The sequence below is a fragment of the Miscanthus floridulus genome, chromosome 10 (genome assembly GCF_019320115.1).
Source record: "Miscanthus floridulus cultivar M001 chromosome 10, ASM1932011v1, whole genome shotgun sequence".
Taxonomy (NCBI): Eukaryota; Viridiplantae; Streptophyta; class Magnoliopsida; order Poales; family Poaceae; genus Miscanthus; species Miscanthus floridulus.
The window spans coordinates 682240-692250 of NC_089589.1; positions in this window are offsets into that span (position 1 = coordinate 682240).

The window sequence follows — 10011 nt, forward strand, 5'->3', positions numbered from 1 at the left end:
AGCGTTGTACGTGACAAATTGTGCGAAACCTTCTCAATTTTTTCCAGTCTCCACGTATGATATCAGGAGATCTTGACAAATCTCGTCATTTTCAAACTTCATTTGCTTTTTTTAGAATTTAAAAATCATTCGGCCACACATTCGTGGTCGTGTTTCCTGAACAAAATATTCGAAACTTCTTTTCATTTCCCGAGTAAGGCCCCAAAATGGACTCAATAACATGAATATGATTTCTTCACTCAATTTATTCCATTATTTGAATCACTTGCGGTTCAAATTTGACTTAAACCAAAAAATTCCTCTAAATACAATAAATTAATTAAATATAGCAAACAGATCGAGAAATATACCAAATTTTAACATGTAGTACCACATGTTGTATGTGGAGAGTAGAAAAAGTTTGGAGGGCAGGAGAGGAAAAAAATTATTATTTTACCGAGTGCCAATAAAAAACACTCGGCACCAATATTATTTTGCCGAGTGTCAATAAAAAACACTCGTCAAACCTTGTCTTTGCCGAGTGTCTCTAACGGACCCTCGGCAAAGTTCTAACGGCAGGGTGGCGCACCCAACGGCCGTCACATGGCCGCCGCACGCCCAGCGCACGTGCCTATACTTTGCCAAGTGTCCATGTTTACCGAGTGTTTCGTTGTAGTTTGCCAAGTATTTTTTATTAGGCACTCGGCAAAGTTGGGTTTTGTCGAATGTTATCTATTTGCCGAGTGTTGAATTCAAAACACTCGGTAAATAGGATATTTGCCGAGTGTCCGATGAAATGCACTCTGGCAAACCTTCAGGCACTCGGTAATTAGTGCATGTGACACCGCTACCTGTTACACCGTAATAAAAAAACACACTTTGTTTGGTTGGCGCACGCAGCGACTCGTGAGCTACGTAAAAGGATACATCCTAGAGGTGGATGGTAACCCCGTTGCATGCCACCTTATTCGATCCCTCCGTGAACGGTTCCGGACTCCGTGAAACAAACGTGTGGTAACGCGAAGCGATAGCAGCCCAAATGGTTGCGGGAATAAATAAGCCAATCCAAACAGCTTTGGGTAGTCCTCAAAGAAAAGTTTATCTTTAAATTTAGTTACTACTTTAAATTTAGGTACATTATACATTAAGTTATCTTTAGATGCAAATTTAGGTACTACTTTACTTTACCTTTTATAATTGGCATACATGGATAATTTAGATGCAAATTTAGAGATTACTTTATGCACTTAAAAATATCAGTGCTTGGTACTTTTTTTATAAATCAGAATATATCTAATGACTATTGTTGACCATTATGGTCAGAGCCTACCAAATTAAAGGCCACTTATTTTTTTTATTTTTGTGAGAATTTTAGAGTTTATTTTTTATCGTGTATTGTAAGGCTTGACGTGGTTTTAGTTATTAGTAATAGTAAGATTAGTGCTAAATATTTTGCAAAAAAAAATTGGGGGGAAAGAAAGAAATAGGCAACATACCTTGTAAACAACTCCGAACCCGCCTCTTCCCAGTTCTTACTCGTCGGAGAACTCGCGGGTGATAGATTTCAGAAAGTCGAGTGGCAGAAGCATCAACGTCCCACCACTACGCCAGATTTGCACATCACTGCCGGCCTCATCACTGCCGGATTTGTGAGAACCGGCAGTGATGTACCTTCACTGCCGGTTATGAGCTTGAAAATGAAAAAATGATTGGTGCTGGGCTAAAACCGACAGTGAAGGACCACATCACTGTCGGTTTGTGGCTTGAACCGGCAGTGTTTTGGCGGGCACTCATCACTACCGGTTTAAGCCAAGAGCCGACAGTGATTGGGCACTATCACGGTCGGTTCTAGCCAAGAACCGACGGTGATAAGCCTACAACACAAAAAGGCTGCAGTCGTTCTCTCCTTCCTCCTCTCTTCCATCCCGAGAACAGAGGCGCGCGTTTGGACCCTTCCCTCCATTGTTGCGGCTGCTCTTCACCATGAAGCTAGTGCTTGGATTTTGAAGAATGGCTTGATCTTTTTGCTTTAAGGTTAGTAACAAACATCCACTCCTTTGATTTTGTTGCTTAATTAGCTTCGTCTTGATGGCTACATTGCTTGATTCACATTCTAGTTCTTTCTCCATTCTAGAGAGCACTTTTTCAATTGGACATTTGTGCAAGGCTCAAATTGTGGTGAATCCATCATCCAAAAGGTTGGTGTCTATGAACACATTTAAATTCCTAGCTAATTATTTCATGGTGGTCAAGATCATCATTGTTAGTATATGATGCTATAATTAGTTCTTAGAAGTAGAGTAGAATAGTTGTTCTTCAATATTGTGCAATAATTGTTTTTTACTATGATTTTCAATTTACCGGACCGGGGCTACCAATTTCAATTTTTCAATAATTAGTGTACAATAATATTTTCCAAAAATGGTACTTTCGAGCTACAATTGTTGTTCATGAAGCTCGATTTCTTATTAATTCTTTGTAATTACTGTCTCAGTATTTTTTTGTGCAGAGATGGATCGAGAGTGGATGCATATGTCCCGAACGGACAAGTGGTACATGCATGGCGTCAGCCAGTTTATCACTGATGCCAAAGCCCATGCTAGGAATGGGAACCATGTCTTCTGCCCATGCAAAGATTATAAGAATCATAGGAACTTTCGTCAAATTGAGTCTATACGATCGCACTTGATTACCAGGGGGTTCATGCCAAACTATACGATATGGACTATGCATGGCGAGGTTGGTGTGAATGTTCTGCAGGAAAACAATGATGATGTGGACATGCCTGACATAGCCATTCACGATGCTGACGAGGAACCCAGTGTCAACACAGAACCTATGGCCACAGTTAATAATGTGGTTAGGAACACGCTAGTTGACGACACCGAGGATAACGATGGCATTTCTCAGCTGCTATGTAATGTAGAGACCGGATGTCTTAGTGAAAGACAGCTGAGAAAGCTAGAGAAAATGAGACAAGATGGTAAAACACCATTGTATAGGAATTGTCCAATGAGCAAACTGGAAGCCGACATCATACTGTTAGAGTTCAAATTGACAAACGGATTAAGCGATAAAGGCTTCGATCAGTTGTTAGGTATAATAAGGAAAATGCTCCTAGAAAAAAACGAGTTGCCAGAAAAGACATACTTGGCTAAGCAAATGATCTGCCCCATCGGCCTCGAGGTTGAAAAAATCCACGTGTGTTCCAATGATTGCATATTGTACCATGGAGAAAAATACAAAGACTTGGACAAGTGCCCCAAGTGTGAAGCTCCATGGTACAAGGAAGGGTCGTTAGATGAGGGTACCAAGACCAGAGGAGGTCCCGTAAAGGTCGTTTGGTATTTCCCTATAGCTCCCCGGGTGCATTGGTTGTTTGCATGTGCAAAGTCAGCTAAGTTGTTGCGCTGGCATGGCGAAGAGCGTAAGAAAGATACAATGATGAGGCACCCCGCCGATGGGCATGACTGGAGGACTGTCAATACTATGTTCTATAAGGACATCGGTGGAGAGGTAAGGCACCTTTGGTTTTCTTTGAGCACAGATGGGATGAACCCTTTCGACCAGGTTAGAAGCAATCATAGCACCTGGCCAATAACGCTCTGTATATACAACCTTCCACCTTGGGTCTGTATGAAGCGGTCGTACATCCAGATGCCACTACTGATCCAAGGGCCAAGACAGCTTGGGAATGACATCGATGTGTTTCTGGAATCGGTGATCGATGAACTAGTGGAGATGTTTGAAAAGGGTGTGCCGGATGTTTGGGACGAGTACAAAAAGGAACATGTCACGATCAAGGGAGTACTTATCGCTACAATCACCGACCTGCCAGGTCGAGGTTTGTTGTCCAGAGAGAAGACAAAAGGCTATACTGGATGTGTCGAGTGCTTGGACGACACCGATGCGGTAAATCTACCAAATAACTCAAAGATAGTTTGTATGGGACACCGTAGGTTCCTACCTAAGGATCACCTTTACTGTAGGAACAGAAAAGATTTCAATGGTACTATTGAGAAACGCTTAGCTCCAAAATATCGAGACAGGCCTGCGATACTTCAAGAACTCGACAAACTAGAGGTTGTCCTTGAGAAGAGGGACAATGCAGTAGCAGCGCCTGATGGGAGCATTTGGAAGAAAAAATCAGTTTTCTGGAAACTACCTTACTGGCCATTTTTAAGTGTACGTCACTTTCTTGATCCCATGCACATCACTAAAAACGTGTGCGCTAACACTCTTAACACCTTGATGGACACCGAGGGGCATCGAAGGATTCACTAGCCACACGCCTGAACATGCAACACTTGGGAATCAGGAAGGAGCTGCATCCCGTGGAGCTAGAGAATGGCCAGTTCGAACTTCCGGTTGCGTCATGGACATTGAAGAAGGAAGAAAAGCGTGTGCTTATTTCTTTCTTCAATGAACTCAAAGTCCCGATGGGCTACTGTGCGAACCCGAAGAGGCTAGTGAACATGAGAGAACTCAAGTTCAACTATGGCCCTATGAAGGCCCATAACTGTCATGTCATTATGACACAGCTACTCCCTATTGCCCTGCGTGGTATCCCCCCCCCCAAAGGTCCGCGCCCCAATCATAAAGCTTTGCTCGTTCTTCAACACGATCTCAAAAAAGGTCATTGATGTGTCCACGCTAGAGCAGCTGCAGCGGGACATAGCCGAAACTCTCGTTAGGCTTGAGATGCATTTCCCGCCGACTTACTTTGATATCTCATTACATTTGCTCATTCATCTTGTTGACCAAATTAGAGCCCTTGGCCCAATGTACCTGCATCAGATGTTTCCTTTCGAAAGATTGATGAAAGTTTTCAGGAGGTATGTTAGGAACACATTCAGGCCAGAAGAGGCATGGTTGAAGGATGGTCAACGGAGGAGGCCATTGAGTTCTGCACATATTATCTGGACATCAAAAGGGCTGGAGTTCTAGAATCTCGTCCTGAGGGAAGACTACGTGGCAAAGGAACGATCGGGGAGAAATCTGTTACAGTAGACGACCCTGTTTCTTTCAGACAGATAGTTCATTGTTCTCCATCAAGTCGAGGGTGTGATGCCATACATTGACGAGCACAGGTAATCACTGCAAACTCTGCATCCGAGCAGGTCACAGGCTTGGCTGGATAAAAAACATGAGGATTTTATCAGCTAGTTGTGACGTCGCTTGCTTGGAATAAAGTTGGGTAATCAACTGGATGCCTTAGCCAAGGGACCTTTGAGTACATATCTTAAGTACCAAGGGTATGAGATCAATGGATTCACATTTTACACAAAAAGCAAGATGGAAAGAGCACATACCAAAATTGTGGTGTTCGTTTTGATGCTCACGATGAAAACAGCAACGTGCAGGCGACATACTATGCTTTCATAGAGGAGATATGGGAGCTAGCCTACGGTCCGTTGAAGGCAGCTCTTTTTCACTGCCAGTGGGTCTGGCTCGAGGAAATCAACACTGACAGCGAAGGGTTCACTACCATTGATCTCACTAAGACCGCATACAGAGACGACCCCTTCGTCCTTGCAAGAGATGTTATGCAAGTCTTCTATGCAAGGGACAACAAGACAAAAGGAAGGCTAAAAGTAGTCCTAGAAGGGAAAAGGAAGATTGTCGGTGTCGATGGAGTGATGGACGAAGAAGACTACAGGGGCTATCAGGAAATACCTCCAATCAGGGTGAACGTACCCCTACCTATCCTTCAAGAGGGTGACGAACCTGCTTACATACGAATTGATCACAATGAGGCTCTCATTGTTGATACACCTAAAGATAGTTAGATTATTGTTAACTATGTAATCATTATGCAGACGTTGTATCAGTAATTCGCACTGAATATTTAATTTATATTTTGTGTGCATCTCTACAATTTAATTATTGACTATGTAATCAAATATTAAGATGATGTTCACAAACACTATTATTTGATAATTATAGACCATTAATTAATTATCATAGAATTAAATAATCAAGACACAAATTTTTGTGTTATTTTAGAATATAAACTAACTGCATTATTTCTATTAATAAATAAATAAATAAAAGCAAACTAAGCGAACTCCTTATCCTAGCTCAGCGGTTAAGGCCGCGCACTCTGTACTCTGAGACCCGCGCTCAAATCCCAGGCGGGCCAAACTTTTTTTGATTTTGCATTTATTATTTAGTAGTGCATTACGATGGGATAAAAGAAAAAAATAAAACCATTCTAACCGAACTCCCTATCCTAACTCAGCGGTTAAGGCCGCGCACTCTCGACCCCGTGACCCGCGCTCGAATCTTAGGCGGGCCAAACTTTTTTATATTTTTTACAAAAAGGCTGTGATGGCAGGCTCCAAACCCATAGTGTTTTTTTTATATTTTTTTACTAAAAGATGGCGGCAGGGCCCTTCACTACCGGTTTTGGTTTTAAAACCAGCAGTGATAGCTTCTATCACAGTCAGTTGCTCAAACCGACACAAAAGGCTCAATTCACTGTTGGTTTTTAAACTAAAACCGACAGTGATGTGTAGATACTCCTCACATGCCAACAGTGCTCTCATGACCATAACAGTTGGAACACTGCTCCCACCTACCCCGATAACTTTAGTTCAGAAATAAAAATGTACCACGACTGCTAGCCCCTATAAAATGGCCCTCGGCTAGGAGCTAGCCTCTCCATGCATGTTGGTTTTAGCCAGGCCTTATCAGCCATGATACAATGTTTTCCTCTCACAACAAACCACAGACATCGTTATGCATCATAGTCCACCAAAATAGTGCACACATGAGGTACTAGAAGAATGCTACTGAAGATAGAGCAACACCGAAGATTGGAGATGCCACGAGGTTCACAGAGCCATCCGTTGTGGTGCCGAGCTGAATTCGATGTGCTCTAGACTGTACCAAGAAAAAGGCCATGTACAGCAGAGGCATGGATTCATCGATGCCACCTTATCATCTCCAACTGGTATAGCTCGTAGACCGCCTCGATGCTGTTGTTTGAACCCTAGTTAGTGCAAGAAGAATGCTACTGAGGTGGTTAAATTATAATATATTGATACACATTGATGGTAACAATGACCTGTACGTAAATAGGTCTTTGTTATCGTATATGGAATTTTAGCGTAAGGTCTTTGTTATCGTATATGTAACTTATTTCTAATTTTTTGTAATTTTTTGATGTATTTCATTACTGTCTAAATAAATATATCGTTCTTGTTAAAACTTCCCCACTATAGTATCTAAATAAATATATCCTTTACATATATGCACCTTCACTGTCGGTTCTATTTAGAAATCGGCAGTGATAGCCACCTTCACTGTCGGTTCTATTTAAAAACCGGTAGTGATGTCCATGCCCCCTATATAAAACAAACTGCCGGCCACATACATCGATCCCACCCACCCATGAACTCTCTCAGTCTTATTTCTCATGTTTCACTCTCACTTCTCAAGACATCCACTCTCTCTCTCTCTCTACGTGATTTGGTCATGGCTCCTGCATTTTTCAATGGTATTGATATGTTGTCTTCTCCAATATTCTATCTATATTCATTTGATCTATATATTCATGTTTCTTTGCATTCTATATTTATATATATTCTTATTCTTTGCATTCGATCTATATTTAATTATGTTGCCATATTTTACTTGGAAGAATTTTTTTGTGCATATATTTTATGTTCATATTTTTTTGCATTTTATCGATCAGGTGGTATGAACAACGGACCTCCCCCACCACAAGAACCAGGTTTCCACCCTGGCGATGAGCCATTCACTCCTAATGTGGCCATTCCATGGTTCCTTGTTCCAGCTATTGTATGAAATATTTTCCAACATCTTTTGTTTTTTGATGCTAACAAATAAGTGTAATTAGTTTAATATCATTGTTGCATGCATATTTGTCGTAGACTATATCCCCAATAGATTGGCCGCGAACAGCACTTAGCTGGTTCTTTATCTCGGACATCATCGAGAACATGGCATCTAATGCAAGTGGTCGGCTATAGACGTGTGAACTCAGTTTTTTCATCCCTGTGAGGGGTTCAAATCATCGGAACCATATCCACGGGATGGGAATACAGAGCCCGGACGTGATAAGCGCCCAATTAAGTGCCATGCGCATCTGTTTAGAGACACTTCGATGTATTTGCTATGATATGCCTGATTTCTCGTACTTCAAGGCACTTGCTTTGAATGCTGGTGATATCCCCGTCTTGCAAGCAAGCGAATGGTTTGCGAGCTACAACCATGCAGATGTGGTAAAATGGTCACTTATACCTGAGTCGTGGTTATTTGTTGTTTATTATTGTAATAACATTCTCTAATTTTTTTCTTTTTCTTCATATGCAGATTGCGCTACAGGACCTTACCTATGTTGCACGTGGCTTGTGGGCCGTTCTAGACCAAGCTACGGAGCAACTCGGGTACGATCGGGACTTCTGCAATGGAAACCTCGGCCAGCTCACTATAGAAGGACGCCAGTACTACATAAGGATTACTAACAGGGGCAGTGGTCGTTCAGTAGGTTACATCTATGGCCGACCATTCTTTTGGTATTGTGAGGCACGAGAGAGTGCACTCATATGGGCATTGGACTTCATCGATACAAGCGGATACATAATCCGTGACATCAATTACCATATATGGCTACAAAGGCATGTTAGTGTGCGTGGCCCGATCGATCCCGGCAGTGATTCTGATAGTAATTAATGTTTGTTTAGCTAGGTTTTCAAGGTCGTAGTTTAATTGGGTTCTAATTTTAATATGTACGGCTTTGTGTGTTTAATTATTGTCATGCATGTAATTCGTGTAATATTTGTTGGGCAACTAGAAATATATATTCTGGTGTCGTATTGGTCTCAAAATTATTCTCAGGCTTGCACGTGCCACGTGTGAAGGAAATACCAAGTTTGGGATTTTTCGAAGATGGTTTGCTACTTTATGAGGTTTAATTGAATTCCCGCGCGACAACACCTATTAATTATAGGTTGAACTGAGTCTACCCATGAAAAGATCCAGAATGGTGCCAAACTTTTACACAGGCTCTAATGTGCCCTAGGGATAAGAATTTTGTGGAGGTGGATAAAAAAATCTATTGGGTCCAAGATGAAATTCACCATCTTTTGTCTCATTTGGCACAGAGAAAAATATAATAAATAAAAAAATAATCAAAAAAACCTAAGATCATGTGTGGGGTCTTAATTTGGGTGTATATGCTTGCCAAAAAAATTCAAGCCATTTTGACATAGGCGGAGTATACATGCTTCACAGAGGTACATATGCCCTTTCATCGAACCATGACTATACACATAGGTTATCAAGGTTTCTATGGTTCATAGGCATTCCGGTGTCGTATTGGTCTCAAACTTTTTCTTAGGCTTGCACGTGCCACATGTGAAGAAAACACCAAGTTTGAGATTTTTCGGAGATGGTTTGCTACTTTTTGAGGTTTAATTGAATTTCCGCGCGACGAGACCGTTTAATTATAGGTTGAACTGAGTCTACCCATGAAAAGATCTAGAATGGTGTCAAACTTTTACACAGGCCCTAATGTGCGCTAGGGATAAGAATTTTGTGGAGGTGGATGACAAAATCTATCGGGTCCAAGATGAAATTCACCCTCTTTTGTCTCATTCGGCACAGAGAAAAATATAATAAATAAAAAAATAATCAGAAAAACCTAAAATCCTATGTGGGGTCCTAATTTGGGTGTACAAGCTTACCAAAAAAAATTCAAGCCATTTCGACATAGGCGGAGTATACATGCTTCATAGAGGTACATGTGCCCTTTCATCGAACCATGACTATACACATAGGTTATCAAGGTTTCAATGGTTCATAGGCATTCCGGTGTTGTATTGGTCTCAAACTTTTTCTTAGGCTTGCACGTGCCACGTGTGAAGGAAACACCAAGTTTGGGATTTTCTGGAGATGGTTTGCTACTTTCTGAGGTTTAATTGAATTTCTGCGCGACGAGACCGTTTAATTATAGGTTTAACTGAGTCTACCCACGAAAAGTTCCGGAATGGTGCCAAACTTTTA